Here is a 20,653-nt window from a genome sequence, read left to right on the forward strand (position 1 = left end):
CCATTGATGATTTCAAGGCTAGCCACGGATGGTTCGAGAACTTTAAGCGTCGTACAGGGATTCATTGTGTCATTCGTCATGGTGAGGCAGCCAGTTCTGACGCAAAAGCTGCCGAAGCTTACAATGGATCATTCCTCAAGATGGTGGAAGAAGAAGGCTACGTTCCTCATCAAGTGTTTAATGCTGATGAAACCGGCCTTTTTTGGAAAAAGATGCCTAACCGGACTTTCATTACACAAGAAGAGAAGTCCGTCCCTGGGCATAAGCCTATGAAAGATAGGCTAACCCTCCTGCTGTGCGCCAATGCCAGTGGCGACTGTAAGATAAAACTGGTAAAAAACTGGTTTATCACTCAGAAAACCCAAGGGCCTTCAAGAAAAAACAGGTGGTTAAATCGAAGCTTCCTGTAATGTGGAAGTCCAACACCAAAGCTTGGGTTACCGTCTCCTGTTTATGGACTGGATGCATGATGTTTTCGCTCCTTCACCGAGGAAATATCTCGAGGAGAAAGGACTCCCTGTCAAGTGTCTTCTTCTCCTTGACAATGCCCCAGCGCATCCACCAAGTTTGAAGGAGGAACTTCAAGGTGATCTTGAATTCATCAAGGCCCAATTCCTCCCTCCCAACACAACCCCCCTCCTGCAGCCCATGGACCAGCAAGTGATCGCAAGCTTCAAGAAGCTTTACACTAAGGCTTTATTTACTCGGTGCTTTCGCGTGACCAATGACACCGACCTATCCCTTAGGGATTTTTGGAAGGAACATTTCAATGTGTATCATTGTGTTCAAATGATAGAAAAGGCTTGGCATGATGTTACCTTTCGAACCTTGAAAGCAGCATGGAAGAAGTTGTGACCCGCATGCATCCTTGAGAGGGACTTTGAAGGATTTGATCCTCAAGACTCTGTTGTTGTGATCAATGATTGTTGTTTCCATGGGACAGAACATGGGACTCGAAGTGGATGCAGATGACGTCGAGGAGCTTGTTGCTGCCCATAATGAGGTCCTCAACACAGAGGATTTGATTCGCCTTCAAGAGGACAAGCAGAAGGAAACCGTTCAGGAGTTGTCATGTGAGGACGAGGAGGAAGGAGGAGATGGCTGTAGCATCAAGTGAGAGCATCAAGACCATGTTAGCAAAGTGGAGTGATGTGCAGGATTTTGTCGAACAGTACCATTCAGAAAAGACGGTGGCTATGAGAATCATCAACATGATGAATGATAATGTGATGCCTCAGTTTCGTAAGACCTTACAACTCCGAACGCAACAGGTGTCAATTAAGAGGTTTTTAGTCAGCAACAAGGATAAAGAGTCTCCTAAGAAGCAAAGAAGAGAAGCCACACCGGAGGACTCTCCTTCCAAACAGTAACTCCCTCCCTCCATCCTCCTCCCACTCCATTCCATCAAGCCTTCAACTACTGTACCATCACAAAGACAAGTTGCAAGTTTTGCAAATAAAAACACTTTATTATACAGTACAGTGTATTTCTTTAATTACAATACAATAGCACATTTATTATACATAAAATAAGGTATATTTTGTGTAGTTTTAAGGCTTTTTTAGTAGAAAATTGTGTTTTATGGGGACCTGGGAACGGATTATTCTCATTTCAATGGTTTCCTATGGGAAATACTTGTTTGGAAGACAAACTTTTTGGCTCACATACTCTCTGTGGGAACTTAGTTAGAATTAAGTTTGTGAGCCAAGGTACCACTTATCACTCATGTCAGCTGGAATCTTTATATTTTATTTTAAATTTTTACCTGGGGGGCCCAAACTTTAGATCCCCACTGTAGACACGGATCTACGTGGTGATGACATCATGCATAATCATGTGCATCACAATATCTAAAAGTGTAATTATTTATTCATTTACTTTGGGTTTTGATGTGCCAGGAAATAAGAGTAGCGTGGCTCTCTTCACCAACACCTACTCACTTTCTCAGGTCAACAGTAGAAGGATCCAACCCACAGATTAATTTATCTACCTGAATCCAATTTTCATGTTCACTGACTTCAATGAGCACCATCATTTCAGGATCAGCTTTTGATAAACAATCGAGCCCAACGTTGATACCCCGAGACAAGGAAATATATATTCTTGGTTATTCATTAAAATTCATATTATTTCAGTTTTTAACTGCAATGACATAATCTAGGATATATTATTTCAAAATATAAACACTGCCTTTGAAATTTACTGAATAGAATTATGTATGTTTAATAACATTTTCAACATCTCCCAATTTGGTTGCCTGGGCAAGAATCGGTATTGCAACTAAATAGGCTAAAATACCTCAATTCAGACTCAGAGCCTCATAAAACTGGTATCCAACCAATACAATGACCACTCAACACATTATATTCAACCACAGGCTGTACATGTTTTCCCCCCTTAAGCCCAAAGGAAGGAATTGCCTCATTTACATTGGTGATAGAAACCTGCCACCTACAATATGTATGTACCATACAGAAGAAGTCCTTGACAGCATGTTATATGACATAAAACCTCTCACCCCAAAATCTATCATCTTTGCTGTAATGTGCTCTACATTTGTTACTTCTGAGACACAATTCCTTCTCGTATAAATATGTAAATTTTGAATCTTGAATTGGGCGCACAGCATTTGATATGTGGTGATCCATCCATCCATCCATCCATCCACTGCTTATCCGGGCTCGGGGCGCGGGGGCAGCATCTTAAGCAGGGAAGCCCAGAATTTCCTCTCTCCAGCCACTTCAATCAGCTCTCCGACGGGATCCCAAGGCGTTCCCAGGCCAGCCGAGAGACAAAGTCTCTCCAGCGTGTCGTGGGTCCTCTCCGGAGCCTCCCGCCGGTGGGACATGCCCGGAACACCTCTATGGTTTATTTATTTAATTTAACTTTAGCTTTCGCTGCTTTGCCAATGATACCGATTATATCTGCCTTTAGAACCCGCACAACTGTTGTAATTTGAAGACGTGCCTCGCCGAGATTAAACAATGGATGTTGTTTAATTTTCTGCGCCTTAACCCCGATAAAATCGAGACGTTGATTGTTGGTCCCGCTTATCATCGGCACCTGAACACCACTCATAAACCTCAATAGCTGTAGAATTACCCAAAGTGACTCAGTAAAAAATCTTGTTGTTACGTTTTAACTCTCTCTTTTCGTCCGTCCGTCCGTCCGTCTTCTTCCACTTATCCGGGGTCGGGTCGCGGGGGCAGCAGCTTTAGCAGGGAAGCCCAGACTTCCCTCTCCCCAGCCACTTCAGCCAGCTCATCCGACGGGACCCCAAGGCGTTCCCAGGACAGCCGAGAGACATAGTCTCTCCAGCGTGTCCTGGGTCGTCCCCGGGGCCTCCTGCCGGTAGGACATGCCCGGAACACTTCCCCAGGGAGGCGTCCAGGAGGCATCCGAACCAGATGCCCGAGCCACCTCAACTGGTTCCTCTCAACGTGGAGGAGCAGCGACTCGACGCTGAGTCCCTCTCGGATGACCGAGCTTCTCACCCTATCTCTAAGGGAGAGCCCGGCTACCCTGCGGAGGAAACTCATTTCGGCCGCTTGTATCCGGGATCTTGTTCTTTCGGTCACGACCCACAGCTCGTGACCATAGGTGAGGGTAGGAACGTACAGTAGATCAACCGGTAAATCGAGAGCTTTGCCTTTCGGCTCAGCTCCTTCTTCACCACAACGGACCGATACAGCGTCCGCATCACTGCAGACGCTGCACCGATCCGCCTGTCGATCTCCCGCTCTAACCTACCCTCACTCGTGAACAAGACCCCAAGATACTTGAACTCCTCCACTTGGGGCAGGACCTCCTCCCCGACCCGGAGAGGGCACTCCACCCTTTTCCGACTGAGGACCATGGTCTCGGATTTGGAGGTGCTGATCCTCATCCCAACCGCTTCACACTCGGCTGCGGACCGCTCCAGTGAGAGCTGGAGGTCACGGCTTGAAGAAGCCAACAGCACCACATCATCTGCAAAAAGCAGAGATGCAATGCTGAGGCCACCAAACCGGACCCCCTCGATGCCTCGGCTACGCCTAGAAATTCTGTCCATAAAAGTTATGAACAGAATCGGTGACAAAGGGCAACCTTGGCGGAGTCCAACCCTCACCGGAAACAAATTCGACTTACTGCCGGTAATGCGGACCAGACTCTGACATCGGTCGTACAGGGACCGAATAGCCCGTATCAGGGGGCTCGGTAACCCATAGTCCCGAAGCACCCCCCACAGAACTCCCCGAGGGACACGGTCAAACGCCTTCTCCAAGTCCACAAAGCACATGTGGACTGGTTGGGCGAATTCCCACGCACCCTCGAGGACCCTGCTGAGGGTGTAGAGCTGGTCCACTGTTCCACGGCCGGGACGAAAACCACACTGCTCCTCCTGGATCCGAGATTCGACCTCCCGACTAACCCTCCTCTCCAGCACCCCTGAATAGACCTTACCTGGGAGGCTGAGGAGTGTGATCCCTCTAAAGTTGGAACACACCCTCCGGTCCCCCTTCTTAAAAAGGGGAACCACCACCCAGGTCTGACAATCCAGAGGCACCGTCCCCGAGGTCCACGCGATGCTGCAGAGACGTGTCAACCACGACAGCCCCACAACATCCAGAGCCTTTAGGAACTCCGGGCGGATCTCATCCACCCCCGAGGCCCTGCCACCGAGAAGCTTTCCAACCACCTCGGCGATTTCGACCCCAGAGATAGGGGAGCCCACCTCAGAGTCCCCAGACCCTGCTTCCTCAAAGGAAGTCGTGTTGGTGGAATTGAGGAGGTCTTCGAAGTACTCTCCCCACCGGTTCACGACGTCCCGAGTCGAGGTCAACAGCACTCCGTCTCCACTATACACAGTGTTAACGGTGCACTGCTTTCCTCTCCTGAGACACCGGATGGCGGACCAGAATTTCCTCGAAGCCATCCGGAAGTCGTTTTCCATGGCCTCACCGAACTCCTCCCATGCCCGAGTTTTTGCCTCAGCGACCGCCAAAGCCGCATTCCGCTTGGCCAGCCGGTACCCGTCAGCAGCCTCCGGAGTCCCACAGGCCAAAAAGGCCCGATAGGACTCCTTCTTCAGCTTGACGGCATCCCTTACCGCTGGTGTCCACCAGCTGGTTCGAGGATTGCCGCCACGACAGGCACCAACCACCTTACGGCCACAGCTCCGATCGGCCGCCTCAACAATTGAAGCGCGGAACATGGTCCACTCGGACACAATGTCCCCCGCCTCCCCTGGGACAATGGAGAAGCTCTTCGGGAGATGGGCGTTGAAACTCTTTCTGACAGGGGATTCTGCCAGACGTTCCCAGCAGACCCTCACGGTACGTTTGGGCCTGCCTGGTCGGACCGGCATCTTACCCCGCCATCGGAGCCAACACACCACCAGGTGGTGATCAGTTGATCTCTCTTTTCTACAACGGCGTAATAGGGCCACGTATAAATTATTAATTTTAGAGGGCGGGGGCAATATGCGTGGATTTTTATTTTTTTTTATTAATAAAGTGGCAGATTTGCGAGATAAAAACAAAAAAAATTACGAGAAATACACGTAGCGTTCTACTCAGATGTTTGTGCCAATACTTTCTAGTTGGGTTTTCCAATAAGGAGATAGTAATGGCTTTAACCATATCATGTTAAGCATTCGCACTTTGAAGTGTTGTGTACGGCCAGCGACAAAGGTCCACACCCTGAAGATCAAGCATTTAAGTTAATTTGTTAAAATAAATATTTACTTGTACATTTATGTTTCCAGAAATATTATTTTCTCATTAATACATTTTGGTATTTTTCTGTGTCAGTAGCTAAATTGATGTGTCTAATCTGCTGCTCTCCGTCATTCACTTGCATTTACCTAAAGTATGCTAGCTTCTGATTGGTTAGTGTTTAGTCAGCTCATAGGGGATCAGGAAGTGTTGACGCTCTAGCTCCCGTGTATGACGAGTAAAGTTTAAATTAAGAATGAATCCGTCTCCATCCTGCCTTTTCATTTTATAAACAGTGTCCCATTAACCACCAACGAATCCTCACATTACACTATGGCTACGCTACGTGTATTTCTCGTAAATTTCAGAGTTTTTCTCTCGCAAATCTGCCACTTAACAAACTCGCTTTTCTCAAGTTTTTCTCTCTCACAAATTTGTGAGTTTTGGGGATATTTGTATATTGTCCCCACCCTCTAAAATAAAATTATTTATACATGGCCCTAATACGTCATCGTACATTTCAAATGTTCATTAAAAGTAATACTAGAACTGCTTTTTTCCACCTTTGCAATATTGCTAAGATTCGTCCTATTCTAACTGCTAATGACACAGAGATTAAAATCCATGTATTGTCTATGTCTCATCACGACTACTGTAATGTATTACTCTCTGGTCTTCCTATGTCTAGTATTAAAGTCTGCAATCAGTACAAAATGCTGCAACTAGACTTCTGACCAGGACGAGAAAGTTTGATCATATTAACCTGACACTAGCCAACTTGCATTAGCTTCTGGTCTGCTTGCGATGTGATTTCAAGGTTGTGTTACTTACATATAAAATATTACATGGCTCAGCACCTTCCATTCTCGCTGATTTAATTGTATTGTACGTTCCGACCTAAAACCTCCGTTCACAACAGGCTGGTCTTTTGGTGATCCCAAAAGCCCAAAAGAAGTCTGCAAGTTCAAGAGCGTTTTCGTTTCTGTAGAAACGTTTAAATCTCGCCTAAAGATTTGTTTTTACAATCTTGCATTTGACTCAATTATGTTGGCCAGCTTCTCTCTATTGCTCCCTTCTCCCTGACTTTGAGAGGGAGTTAGGTGTCAATGAATAAATGGTGCTGTACGGATTTTGTACCAATTGACCGGGACAAGATCTGAAGCAGGCCACCACCTTGGAGTTGTTGCCATGGAGGTTTCTGCATTGACCAACCGGGCCTGGTTTGGATGAGGACTCAATTCCCTGACGGCATCGTCAAACTATTAAATGGATTCTTGCATTTTAGTTAACATTGTTTAACACCACATTGTGTGTAAATTGTTGCTCACTCTGAAATTATTGCAGCCTGGTTATCCTAGAGTGGGCGCCACCGGCTACACACTTAACTGCATGATGTAGTTTTGATTTAATAACTAGGCTGGAATTTGATTTTAAAATACCGCATTTTCCGGACTAGAAGTCACACTTTTTTTCATAGGTTGGCTGTTCCTGCAATTTATACTCCAGAGCGATTTATACATGAAAAAAATATGCCAGGGGGAATATAATTTCACGGACAGCCTAAAGAGGGCACTCTTGCCTTAAACAATCATATCCTATATATACTTAATGCGATTTATACTCCAGTGCCAATCATGTATGTTTTTTTTCTACCTAATTACTTGGCATTACTTGGCCTAGTGTGACTTATACTGTGGAGCGACTTATAGTCCGGAAAATACGGTAAATTAAAACACAAGAATGGCGACAAATACTTTAACAATAACAAATAACAATATTGTGGTCTAGTCACTGTTTTCATGAAAAAAAATTCTCATCATTCACTAAATATTGTTTAACAATATTATTTATTCCGTATATTTGTCTCATGACAAATTCATTTTACATTAATTCAGGCCAATTGTGTTACCAGAAATACTTAAAAAAATATATTTTATTAATTATTTTATTTATCAATTGTATTATTGTGAGCAAGTAAAAGAAAATAAGTGAAGTGAACTCAATAATTCTTACCAAGCAACAGAACATGTTTTTGTGATCTTCATTCACGGTCAAGGACAAAACAAAACAGCTTGTGTGAAAGTCACACCTGTTTGAACTGTAAAAGGCTCAATCGTAGGACTCAGTAAACTGGAACAGGCTGTAATGCAATGCCATTACAGTAGAAAACAGGTCAGGTCAGCTGTGGAACAGTTCAAAGAACCGCGGTGGGTGAGCTTCAGTTCTTTTACTTCCACTTAATAAATGATGGCTGCAAAAATAGAGTGCTAGGTCCTTTCTTTGACCTTCTGAGGCAAAACAGAAATGCCAATCCCAATGCCATCAATGATACCGTTTTTAAATTGAATAGATGCAGAATCACTAACTACATTTTAACAAACTGTTTAAAGCATTGACAAGTTTTATCGTGTCAAATACAGTAAACTGTATTTGTTCAAATACTTCCTTCCTTTTTTGTACACACACGCACACACACACACAGTATATATATATATATATATATATATATATATATATATATATATATATATATATATATATATATATATATATATATATATATATATATATATATATATAGGCAGCACGGTGGCTGACTGGTTAGCACGTCCGCCTCCCAGTGCTGAGGACGTGAGATCGAGTCCGGGCTTAGGCCTTCCTGGGTGGAGTTTGCATGTTCTCCCCGTGCTTGCGTGGGTTTTCACCGGGTACTCCGGTTTCCTCCCACATTCCAAAGACATGCATGGCAGGTTAATTGAACACTCCAAATTGTCCATAGGTGTGATTGTGAGTATGGTTGTTTGTCTGTGTGTGCCCTGTGATTGGCTGGCAACCAGTTCAGGGTGTACCCTGCCTACTGCCCGAAGCCAGCTGGGATAGGCTCCAGCACCCCCGCGACCCTTGTGAGGAAAAGCGGTCAAGAAAATGGATGGATGGATGGATATATATATATATATATATAAAATCCAATTTAAATTGAAATTCGTGTTACATCGCCAGTGACACACACACACACACACATGTCACTGGCGATGTAACACAAATTTCAACTTAAGTTGGATTTCACTGTTAAAGTCAATATTTACATAAAAATAATTTGTGCAGTAATTTTTAAAAACATTTGCACGAGTCGGAGGATTCTGGAACCAATATTTCGTGTTTCCGCACGGACATTCATTGCTGAAGGACGGCAAAGCGGAGCTAATGGAAACCTAAACACGTAAATGTGACGCACCTGATGGCGAGCTGACCTGCTCGATGGACGCTGTTAGATTACCTGTTTTTGTAATCTTTTGCGTGTTCAAATAAATCAGAGTTGAGATCTCGTGAAGAGGGTCCTTGCAAGGTTTTTTAATCAGAAAGTTTCTGATGGCACAAGGGAATTTCACCAAGCCATGTTTCTGTCCAAATGTGTGTCGTCTCTTTCAGACAGGGACTTTTATTAGAAAAAAAAGGAAAACGCCTCTCCCCTCCCTTCAAGTACAAAATCAGATTACTTTCTCACAGTATGCTAGCTTGTCCTTGAACTTTCAAAAACCGGATTTCTAACGAGCAGAAACTAGACTTCTTAGATAAATAACAGAAACTTGTTAACTTTCTCATTTCTGGGAAAAGAGAACAGATAACAAAGAGGACAAAAGCATTACTCATCAAGCTATATTAAGGTAACATAGTTATATCTACATGTACACAGCTATAACTAAATTCAAAACAGTTAAAATATAAAATAAAATGTTAAAATGTCAACAACGCCCACTGGCGGAGCCAGCGGGGAGGCTTTCTTCTTCTTCAATCAGACACCTAATAATTGTTATGCCCCTACTGCAGAGTAGCTGGCGCGATTTACCACACAATGTTGTAATCCACCTCACTAGGAATCTCGAGAAGAATAATCTTTCGAGTCCAATCAAGGTTACACGGTTTTTGGCAATGTCATGTTGGTTTGTTTAAAATAACTTTTATGTTCAGATCGATTTTTCGGGGATGGACATGAATAAGTTAACGTTGTTTTTCACAAACTAACTAACTCGTGGGGGGAGTGGGGACTGTGGGCCAGTGGGGTGCCGTGTGGGCCTGCTGTGCCCGTTCCGCTCTGCGTTGGTCTTGGTGCGTCGGCTGTGTCGGGGGGCAGTCTGTGCTCCTGGGTTGGTGGCCCAAGGGGCTGTTCCCTGGCAGGTGCTGCCATGGCCTGGAGGACCCTGGGGGGCTGTGCTTGCCTTGTCGGGCCAAGGTCGACGGCTTCGCTCTTTGGTGGAGGTTCTCATGCATGCCAGATCCACCACACCAGCATTTTCTGAAACTCAAAAAGAATTTGCTTCTCCCACTGGTTGCTGAATCAGTAGAGGTTGGCGATTGTGGATCCTACTGTGCTTCATCTATCCTTCCTTCCTTTATTTTTTCCTCTGGTCTCATGGTCCTTTATCCTGTTGGAATTCAGATGTATCTGGGGTTGGTGAAAGATACTGGATTTGTAACTCTGCGGGTTTGTTGGTGCTTCATCTTTCCTTCCTTTGATCCTTCCTCTGGCCTCCTGACAATTTTACGACTCTGGCGGGACTCTAAAGTATCCGGTTAAGGTGAAGGGTCTTGGATTTCTAACAGGTTTTAGGGGGAAGTAAAAAGCACAAACTTGCAGTTACGGATGCATGCACACACACACACACGCACACACACACAGAAAATTAAAAAGCGAGCGATGGTGATGACATGTTGACTTGGGAAGGCTGCAGGATGAATAATAATGAGCTCTCAGAAAAATAAATGAATAAATAAGCGTAAATAATAAATAATTTAACGTGTAATGTACAAATTTATTAAATCTAGTCCTTTTTTTACACAACTTAGTTTAAACTGCAATTTACAATGTCATATATAAATGTATATTAAATATGATTTACTATGTACACACACATTCAAAGATAATTTTTATAGATGTACCACAATTTCAGGAGAAACAAAACCTGCAACTCACATCGGTGTCTTTCCAGAACTTTTTTTTTTTTCAATATAATCCTAAATTGGATAAATCACATGTTTAATTTCAAATGACACTTTAACTCTTTGACTGCCAGACGTTTTCAGAAAAGGGATGCCGTGGGTGCCAGCCGATTTAAGCATTTTGACTGATCTTTCAAGGTTCACAGAAAAGGTCCAAAAAAAAATTTGTTTCTACCTTATTCCGTTTTTCAGTAATCAACAATAGAAAATGGTTAGTTTCACCCAAATGCTCTGTTTTGAAGCAAAATACGGAGAAATCAAGCTTTTTGTGAAACGATATTATTTCATGCACTCTAGTGAATTTGACACATTTTTTTTCCATGAATGATGCCACAAACACCTAAACAGTGCTTTACTTCTGTAAAACACTACCACCAACAATGAAAAAGTGTTTTTTGATGGCAAAATACGTTTATTTACATTCAACAGTGTAACAATTTGACAAAACAATTTGGCAAACTATTTACAAATGTGTGCAACCGTGGTACTATTTACAATTGTGTGGATGTTTCAAATACAGTTTTTCTTTTTGTAACACTCCCCTGCGTGCAAGGGGACGCAGCAGGATTTGCACAAGATTAGTTTCACTGCGATGGCCCCTTCACGTGCAGACGATACACTTTCTTGCCGGCCTTTTTTCCCGGGGAATAGCAAGTATATACTGCAGTGTGTGTTTGGCCATGTTGCTATCAAGTCTACTCTCAGGATCATGATATGGTGACGTTACGGTGGTGTTACGTCTGGCTTCCTCATGTCCTTCTGTTCCTATACCGGGTGGTAAGAGATGTTCTGATCCATCGTATCCACTCCATTCATGGTGGCATCGTAGTCCATAACCAGTGTCTTCTCCATGATCAGATTGTACCCACTCCTCCGATGAATATGCAATGTGCTCCGCGTTTTCCGGCGTTAGCATCGCTAGCCGGTGAGGCTTTATGACGTGATCATAGCCGCCGCGTCAACGCTTCCAACTTCGGCGTCAACCTCGGAGTCACCATCATCATCATCGTCGTTATCAATGTGCTCTTTAGCATTGGTCGATGCTTTTCGTCTTTGAAAAAAATGCTCAAGCGTGAGCTGCTTGCAACCGGTCGCCATTTTCGCTTCCTCAGCCATTGTCCCCTCAACACTCTAGCTCCGCCTCACGTCTTCTACTGACGCCTACCCAATCTTGTCCAAAGAGAGTCATCGCTGCCATCTAGTGCCCAAAAATAGGCATTATACTAACTAGATCTGCTTGATACTGTTAACATTATTAACATTTTTAATTCTTTATTTCATATTTTAACTATGTTGAATTTAGTTATAGATGTGTAGAGCAGGTGTATTAATGTTAAACTCAATATAACTCGACCTTAACTTATCTGGTACCTTGTTTTTGTCTAAAATTCCTTCTCAGTGTCCTGCGTGAGAACATATTCTGTTTTGAGAGAGAACACACACACACACACACACTGTTCCCACTACCATCAGGAGCTGTCAAGTTCAATCTGTTTACTGAGATTCTGTTTTGGGAAAAAAGTAAGAACTGGAACACTGAGAATATGTTATGTCTAAAAAGTGAAGAAAGTGCAAGCTGGCAAAATTGAGATTCTGTTATGTAACATATTGTGAGAACCAATCTGTTGTCTTATTCAGAGGGGAGGACAAGGGGCGTTTTGCTTTCAAACTCGGATTGTATAAAGGGCTCTCTCTCTCAATGGAGGGGGCACGCACTCTTGGATTGACACACTCTTTACGTGATATTCAATTTGTGTGACCGGAGATCTCTGTAATAAATCATCCTTCGAAGGAGCCTTTTTCACAAAGAAGTCTCATCTCCAATTTTTTGGACACGCAAAAGATATAGAATTATATCTTATTCAATAATACTGATGGATGAAGGATTCTTACTATTTGTGTGTTCATGCCGTTGATTAACCAAACATACAATGAGATCTGTGAAAAGAGATATTTCCTTAAGGATTTATTACACAAATTTGTGGACAGACGAGATTGGAGCCTTTCGGTTCCATCTCCTTTCTCATCTGTGTAGTTTCTCCCTCCGCCCGTCGGTAATATCCTTTGTCCTAGAAGTCCCTCCCATAGTCACATGATATCTCAATACAGTTGACCAACTCCCCCCCCCCCTCTTTGTCCCAAGATGGAAAACAGGTAATCAGATAAGAGTAGCCTTTCAGAGATACAGGCAGACTGAGGGGAGCCGTAGTATAAACAAAGGGTCTAATTAACACATTCGCTTTCCCCCACCATATACTCTGTAGGAGAGAACAAAGAGAACCAACCCCCTCACATCATTTGAATTGTCACACAAAACTATACTGAGTAAATCAAAGCAATTTTGTCCAATTCTAAATAGTTATAACTAAATCAAAACAGTTATAATTAAATTGAAACAGAATATTTACTTCAATTCCCCCATTTGGGAGCCCAATACACAAGATAAACATTAAAAAAACACTTAAGAGAGAAAGTCCAGCGGAGATCTTCATCGTCGCAAATGACTGGCGCAACATTAAGCAATGGTTGTGTGGGGAGTTTAGAAATAAGAGTCAGAAACAAGCAACAATGTAAACATTCCATTAGCAGGAGAGGGGGTAGTTTAGCAGTCATATGGCATTAAAGAACAATTTGATTCATTAAAAGATTTTTCAGTGGAATGGGCATAGTAAATGTGAGGCTTAACACGATGTGTGTTGTTGTTGGTTATGTTCAACAAAAATTTCGCGATGCAGTAGCAGATGTGTTCCTGCCTCGAAGCCAACACGTGATGAAGTTCTTTGTTGAATGAAAAGTGTGTTTGTCAGCGTTGTTTTAGAACTCTGGTCAACTGCCAGAGATCTAAAGATTGGTCACCGGGATTATCTTCCCAGAATGTGACTCATTTGTAGAATGATGAATGGGGAAAAGGGCATTTGACTCAATCTCCATTGAACGACATCCTTCTCGAACAGATAGCCGGGGCATCTGGGTCAGCAGCTTGTTTTCCCCTGGTCGGGGGTCAGGTCATGTGATTGATGAGCCTGGGATGGATCCGACGGGCCATTGTGGACCATATGTGGGTGATGTGGAATGATGTCCTTCTCCCTTTACGAGCAGTAAACCAGATCGACCTCTCCTTCACCAATCTGTATGCAAAACATTTTCATTTAGTAACTTATAACATATATATTCTCCATTCTTTACTTTGGAAAGAGCACCTGGTAGTTTTTGTTAGTTGGGAGTTAGTAAATGTTAATTGTTTAAGTTGTAGGACTTGGAGCGTGCTGTTTGATCCGGAAAAAGTTCCGTTTGTTGTGACATTCAAACAGAATCCGTTTAATGACATTTGCACATTCATTAATACAACAATGAAAATCTTGTAGCCAATTCAAAATTTTTATGAGGCCAATTGTTTAATATTTAAATTTTTTCTTTAATCTGTTTTTGGGAATTAGGGATAATATACTGAATCAAATATGTTTTAATCCCAATGCCTTTTCTATATTTTATAAAGTTTTGTTTTTGAAAAGGGTTCCGTTGTCTGATCAAATTTTCCGAGGAAACCCATATGATGGTATATAATGATTAATCAAATATTTTACCATGATATTTATTGTTGTAGATTTAGAATGAACGTGCTTCCAGTCATACATAAAAGAACCAGCAAATGTCTGTATTTTTGACGCTGGTTTTTATTATATCAGAGTAAACCATATGAAAAAACAACATCTGACCCCAGAGCCATCACGTCCGGCTGGACCGTGAACATTCTGGCCATTACACAACAAAAATATCCCTTACAAGTCACACATTTCACAAATGCTAGCCACATACTCCTGCACACAGATTCACCACACAGTCTAGCAAACAAATTCACGTTCCATCTGGCTCCAGCACTCACTCATCATACGCAACACGGATAAACCATCATCATTAACTCAGTGACGTCTCACTTGTTGTACCAGTTCAATAGGTTATATCCTTCACAGCAACTTTGCTCATCTCCCCTACAAAAAATAGAAATAAAACAATAAATATACCGCAGTCTATCGATTTCTTGGTCAATGGTATAAACCAAGACGTCAATGGTATAAACCAAGACGTCAATCTGTGCCTCTTAAAACTCATAAAACAAATATCATGATCTCTCGATCGCTCAGTAAGCAACCTGTAAACCTCTTCAGCGCATAATCCATTGTAACGTTACTTCCTTAACTTCAACCTCGGTAGTCACGACACAAACTCGTCGCGCACATTTTAGAAGACAAACAAATAAGACAAACGCATAAGACCTTGTGGCGCCGAAACCCCACAACGGAATGAACAAACAAACGCGAACACTAAACAAAAACAATATCTGTTCACTCAGATGTCACGTACAACTCAGTTAAATTTAGCCGACGAAAACCGTCGCAGAGTCCACGACAAACAGAATTCATCTTACAACAAGGATAATTTGTCCTTTTACTCACATTTAACTTGGCGCCGCAGATTCTGTTTGTCGAGACCTCGCAACCAGCCATGTCGAACAGCAAACCTCGAACGTCGGGCGTCACCATTTGATGGATGAAGGATTCTTACTATTTGCGTGTTCATGCCGTTGATTAACAAAACATACAATGAGATCTGTGAAAAGAGATATTTCCTTAAGGATTTATTACACAAATTTGTGGACAGACGAGATTGGAGCCTTTCGGTTCCATCTCCTTTCTCATCTGTGTAGTTTCTCCCTCCGCCCGTCGGTAATATCCTTTGTCCTAGAAGTCCCTCCCATAGTCACATGATATCTCAATACAGTTGACCAACTCCCCCCCCCCCCCCCCTTTGTCCCAAGATGGAAAACAGGTAATCAGATAAGAGTAGCCTTTCAGAGATACAGGCAGACTGAGGGGAGCCGTAGTATAAACAAAGGGTCTAATTAACACATTCGCTTTCCCCCACCATATACTCCGTAGGAGAGAACAAAGAGAACCAACCCACTCACATCATTTGAATTGTCACACAAAACTATACTGAGTAAATCAAAGCAATTTTGTCCAATTCTAAATAGTTATAACTAAATCAAAACAGTTATAATTAAATTGAAACAGAATATTTACTTCAATACTTTCAGCACAAATGGCCAAGGCTTCCCTCCACCCGTTTCCAAAAAAACCCCAAAAAAACTTGGTGAACATCTTTTAACGTCTTTGGCGCTCCTCCGTAGGATTTTACTAAATGTTATTTAACGTTTTTGGCAGCGCCTCTTGTTTTAAAGGTGTATTGTGCAGTTTAAATAGGTAATATTAAAGCTTTTTCTACATCATGCATGCTCCACCAGTGCCCAGATGAGTACGAAGAGCCCTTACAGTTTTACAGAGGTAGAGTTTTTCTTACCACCATGAACGAGCCTGACACAGATGCTGCAGTTATGCTTTCGGCCAGATTTGGCAGTCGCGAGTAAAAAAGTGACAAACTGCACAAACATCTTTTAAATTTGTTACTGTCAAAATGCACCCATGCTAAACAGTACCATATGAAGAAAATGCCGGTTCCTGTGATGTCACACCATTTGATCTGAGTCCGCTAATTATAATTCGAGTGTTAATTTGCCACGCCCACTCCAGTGAATGACTGAATTACCACCCATTCGTGCACAAGTCTAATCTAGAGGGAGAGAGAGAGACATTTTTGAATTTTATTTTTATATTCATTTTTATTTTCACTTTTATTTATTCATTTCTTTTTTATTTGGCATTTTTTGGTCCTCCATAAGTGAGGCCGTCCACACTGCTTAATCCATAGAAGACACCGCTTCAGCTTTGTTTTTGGCTTTGGGAATGAAAAGAATAGGACTCTAGCTGACAAACTTTTTTTTTGTAAGGTTTTATAGCAGCGGACAAATTTTCTGGATTGATGTTACAATGGAAGTCTTTGAGCCGGACATGAGTTTGACGAACCTTGACCGTTTGGGAGCGCGCTCTGCTAAACTTCAATTCCTGCCTTCGAGCTACCTAATTAAGTATAATGAAAGCGATAGTAAATGAAAGTGAAAATTATAGGTGTATATCTTAATAATTATGAGGAAATTTTAGACCTATATTGCACGTGTCATGATCTGTGTTTTGTTTGGTTTGGTTTAATTTTGCCATGTTTTCCTTGTGCCTCCTTTTATCAATGTCTTCCATCCATCCATCCAGCTTCTGCCGTTATTCCGAAGTTGGGTCGTGGGAGCAGCAGCTTTAGCAGGGAAGCACTGATTTCCCTCTCCCCAGCCACTAGCTCCTCCAGCGTTATCCCAAGGCGTTCCCAGGCCAGCCGAGAGACATAGTCTCTCCAGTGTGTCCTGGGTCGTCCTCGGGGCTTCCCGCCGGTGGTACATGCCCGGAACACCTCTCCAGGGAGGCGTCCAGGAGGCATCCGAACCAGATGCCCAAGCCACATCAACTGGCTCTCAACACGGATGACCGAGCTTCTCACCGTATCTCTAAGGAAGAGCCCCGCGGAGGAAACTCATTTCGGCCGCTTGTGTCCGGGATCTTGTTCTTTCGGTCACGACCCACAGCTTGTGACCATAGGTGGGGGTAGGAACGTACAGTAGATCAACCGGTAAATCGAGAGCTTCGCCTTTCGACTCAGCTCCTTCTTCACCACAACGGACCGATACAGAGTCCGCATCACTGCAGACGCTGCACTGAACCGCCTGTCGATCTCCCGCTCCATCCTGCCCTCACTCGTGAACAAGACCCCGAGATACTTGAACTCCTCCACTTAAGACAGGATCTCATCCCATTATCAATGTCATGTCAAGTTTTATCATGTCCACCTGTGCTTTGTGTCATCCAGCCAGCTCCCTCAGCCACGTGCGTCTGGTCCAGCTGGTGTCTCTCGTTGTCACGTTCAGGGGTGGCCAAACTCGGTCCACGAGGACCGGAGTCCTGCATGTTTTGGATGTTTCCCTTCTCCAACACAGCTGATAGATGATCAGCCCATCAATAAGCTCTGCATAAGCCTGACAATGACCCTGTTGATTGGACTCAGCTTGTGTTGGAAGAGAGAAATATCCCAAACCTGCAGGACTCCGGCCCTCAAGGACCGAGTTTGCCACCCCTGCTTTGTGTTGTAGTGTTTTCGTCTTATATTAATACCATTGAGCAGACCAGACTTGCATCGCGCACATTGGCCATTTTTATTTTTCTTCCTTCCTGCGTACACAATGTCACTTACAATTACGTCATCACATAATGGACGTACATTCAAGAATGCCATACACTACATCCTTCCTTTTCTTAGATTATATTTTACCAACATATATTCAACCAATACTATCTTACTCAATACTCTTATGCAGGTGACAATAACAAACATTCTGTTTGAAATTTAAATTGCCGTTTTAGCTTAGCGTTACAGTAAATTCTCACAACTTTTTTTTCTTTCTAAACTTAAACCAAAATTCTATGAACACTTTTTTTTCAGTCAAACATTTGTTAAACAAACTTATTTTCCCCAAATGTCACAAACATAACCTACTGGCGAGGGGTGGACTACCCTGCCAGGAAAGACACATGCCGGAGTTTATTCTGCTCCACCATGGCACCGTCTGTCTAAATAAAAGTGCATGAGATGCGTTGGCAACCTCTTGGTTCTCTGAGGTCTACTGTTCTTTTGGGGATATTCATTTGGTGCTATTTGTGCAGGTTGAGTGTCCCCGCTTTCTCCAGTAATGTTGATCGACACTAATGCCTCTTTTTCAGGCTGAACACACAGCTTCGCGAATGACACGTGCCGCATCATTTTCTTGCCCTCTTTTTCCAGAACGACTGACTGTCCTTTCCTTTCCCCCACAGTGTAAGGTTCACGTTCAAACGGTGTTGAAAGTATGTTCTGTTTTTGTTGGCGAAGCAGGACCTTGTCTCCTTTCTTCACAGCACTTTGTTTCACTCTCCTGACTTAATCTGCATGTATGCGTCCATTCTCCTTCTTCTCAGCATCAGTGATGCGGACATCAGCATCCTCCAAATGATGTGGACGTTGACGCATGGCCAGTTCTGGAAGTTTGGTCCTGTTTGTCGATTGAATAGCAACTCTGCTGGGCCACCTGTGACGCAGTGGGGTGTTCTGCGATAGGCCATGAGGAAGACTTGAAGCTCATTTCGCCAGTCTTTTCCTTCCACGTGAGCTGCTCGTATGGCCTTACAAAGCGTCCTGTTCTGTCTTTCAACTTCGCCGTTTGCCTGTGGCCAATAAGGTGTGACTTAAATGCCATTTTCTTGGAGGTACAATTTAAACTCCTTTGACAAAAACGGCGTACCGTTGTCGTCACTATCATCTCTGGAATGCCATGACTTGCGAACGAGTGTCTCAAGCACTTGATTATATTACCAGCAGTGGGGCTCCGGAGGATGTCAACATTCACCCATCTCGAGTAGTAGTTGGTCAGCACTAGTAAATGATCTCCTGAGGGAAATGGTCCTTGTGATTGGAACATCCTGTGAATTACAACTGTTAAGTTGACATGCATGACACAATCTGACCAATTCTTCTGCTTCTCAGTCAATACCGGGCCACCACACTTTAGTTCTCAGTCTCTGTTTAGTTTTGACTATACCTTGATGAGCTTTGTGTGCCAGCATCAGCGTTCTGCATCTCGCTGCCTGGGGAATAACAATCCGAGTCCCCCCCAGCACAATTTTTCCTACATTGGTAAGTTCATTTTCAACAGCCTTATAAGCAGCCTCACATTTACTCCAGTCACCCGTTCTGACACACCTCATCAAAGCGGTCAAAGTGAGGTCTTCTGCTGAAAGATCTTCCATTTGCCGTGGAAATAATGCACATGGAACTGCACAAAGTAGACATGATTCTCCATGGTACCTTTCTGTACTGTACTGGCGAGTTGACTGTGAGACGTGATAATGAATCTGCTGCGTTCTCTGTACCTGGCTTGTACACACCTTTGAAGCGATATGGCTGTAGACGTAAAGCCCATCTTTCGATTTGTGCTGGAGGTTTGGATTTTGGTGAGTAGATGGTCTCAAGAGGCTTATGATCTGTGACCATTACAAAATCTGTTCCATAGAGAAATACATGACATTTCTCACAAGCCCACACAATGGTGAGATCTTCTCTCTCCGTCTAAGAATAGCGACGTTCCACATCAGACAAGGCTCTGCTGGCGTAATAAACTGGCTTATGTGATCCATCGTTTTGTTTATGGCTCAATTTTGCCCCTAGTCCAACGGGACTAGCATCCACAATCACATGTGTCTCAGGATCTTGTTTGAAATATGCAATGACATGTGAACTTACCAGCTGTCTTTTTAACCCAACAAATGCTGTTTCCTGGTCGGACTTTGAAGCCCATTTGCAGGATTGTCTTGTGAGCCTTCTCAGTGGTTCTGCTGTCGTCGCCAAATTGGGAATGAACCTGCCACAATAGTTGACGAGTCCCAAGAAACTTCTGACTTCTGTCGCATTTGTTGGACGACGTGTGTTTTCCACTGCTTTGATTTTGGATTGAGCCGCTCCAATGCAATTTTTGGACAGCACGTGGCCCATGAATTTAAGTTGTGACATTCTAAATTGGCACTTTTTCTTGTTAACCATCTTAGAAAACTTGGAAAATACTGTGGCTCCATTCATGTTCTCCAGTATTTCATCTTTGACAGGAATGGGGTGACTTTCTCTCACTATGGCTTCTCTAAACTCTAACTCTAAAACCAAGTCTTGACCCTCAAAAAGAGGTCTAAACTTGTGGGGCACAGCAAAATGGCCCCACATGGACGGGTGGGCCCCACAACTCTGTGAAATCCCAGAATGTTGGCCCCACAAGACCACACACACGCACACACACACACACACACACACACACACACACACACACACACACACACACACACACGCACACACACACGCACACACACACACACACACACACGTCTGGTCTGCTCGGTGGTGTTAATATAAGACGAAAACACTACAAATGGCGATGAGGATTT

This window comes from Vanacampus margaritifer, chromosome 17, assembly GCF_051991255.1.
Source record: "Vanacampus margaritifer isolate UIUO_Vmar chromosome 17, RoL_Vmar_1.0, whole genome shotgun sequence".
In the NCBI taxonomy this organism is placed as follows: Eukaryota; Metazoa; Chordata; class Actinopteri; order Syngnathiformes; family Syngnathidae; genus Vanacampus; species Vanacampus margaritifer.